We start from the raw sequence: 1,729 nt of genomic DNA on the forward strand, positions 1-1,729 counted from the left end.
CCCAGATCTATGGGAAAAAGAACAGGGCAGAGCTATCTACCCATGCTAGTGAGAATGCTTCACGTGTGGCTGAGACAAACTTGCCAAGTTATTAATGGAATTTATTAAACTAATTAGCTCATAGAAATATGCTGCTGAGGCCTTTAGTGATGGGAGCACCCAGCCTGTTTGTTGGGAGGTCAGTACTCTCCTGATGTACTTCTACAAAAGGAGAGATTTGGCTGGTACAAACTGCACCAGCCTGTTAAAAGTGTTGATTGTAAATCAACAGCCACATTGATTCCAGGTAGCTGGTATTTCAGCGTGTAATTAGAATTATTTTTTAACTATATTTCTTGATATTCCCTGCCAGTACTTAGCGTGGAGGGAAAGCGGAGGAGGCAGCACATGGAGCACTCGGGAACAGCTGCTGGGACAGAGCAGGGAGATGCAATACTCTCCTCGTTAGCAGCCGTGCTTGTGCATCGCCTCTGTGCAGAAACATGAGGCAACAGAATCCAAAACAGAGCATGTCTAGAGACAGCGATTGATATAAACATGCACATCCACACTGTAAAATTAGACCAGCAGATGGGTATCTTGCTTGTGGGGATAGCAATTGCTTTCCACAAGGCCAAAATGAAGTTGCAGGACCAGGAAGGGACAATAACTCTTCATTATAGGCAAAGATTCCAAAGGAAATTACTTGCTGCCTCTGTGAGCAAAGTGCTTTAGTCCAGGAGCATGGGTTTGTCCTTGGACCACAGGGCCATAAGTTTCCTCCAACTTGGGGATTGAGGAATAGGGACACCGGGCACCCAGGAGAAGGCTTGCATCCCAGCTGCGGCTCTCCTTCAGACACCAGTACAACCCACCACTTATTTCATGTTCCACTTTCCTTCTTCAGGATAAATATCCTTGATCCATCCCAAGAACCCGTTCAAGGACCAGGAACAATGGGTGAGACCAGCTGGGAACACCAAACTCCTCTCGGCTAATAGAAATTTCGTAACATAACTGAGTGGACAAACAGCTCACTGGAGTTTTACAGGGCAGCTGGCTGGCTCAGTGCCCCAGGCCTGAAAGGGTAACCCCACCACAGACTGCTCGTCCTTGGGGGGCCTCTTCCTGTGGGGAAACCCCTCGTCACCTTCAGCATCACCATGGCACCCCCGCAGCCCCTGCCCCTGCAACAGGACAGCTCAGAGAGGACCAAATCTGAGGATATGGGGATAAGGGAAAAGTCACTGATGGGGACCAAAGCAAAGCAGCTCGCTGCTGTCGCTGCTGTGCCATGGCGCTGAGGGTGCCCCGAGCAGATCAGGCCTGAGGTAGATATTTTTAGGTGTTTTTTCCCCTCCTTTAAATGCATTTCTCCTAGCAGCAGCAGCAGCAGGTGGGTGGGTATTTGGGGACTAGCGGGACATATGGATGTCCAAGAGTGATGAAGCATCCCTGGTGCCTCTCGTCTCCCCGGGGGAGGAGGGGGAAGGTGGCGGAGGGCGTGCTGTGCTCGGACCCCCTACCAGCCCCCTACCAGCTCTCAGTTTACAGCCGTGCCTCTGTGTCTGTCTTTGCAAGGGATGGAGAAGGGGTGGGGGTCCCGATGGGGTCCCGATTGGGAGGGGCTCTGCAGCCCAGCGCGGGACGCGCTCCTTCCCCCCCCGGGCCCCAGTTCGGGGTCCGAGCTGGGGTTTGAAAACCCACCTCGGCGGCGGGGAGTGGGGAGGGGGGCCGAGCCCAGGGGCCG

Source organism: Pygoscelis adeliae, unplaced genomic scaffold (genome assembly GCF_000699105.1).
Source record: "Pygoscelis adeliae isolate BGI_AS28 unplaced genomic scaffold, ASM69910v1 Scaffold286, whole genome shotgun sequence".
NCBI classification, from domain to species: Eukaryota; Metazoa; Chordata; class Aves; order Sphenisciformes; family Spheniscidae; genus Pygoscelis; species Pygoscelis adeliae.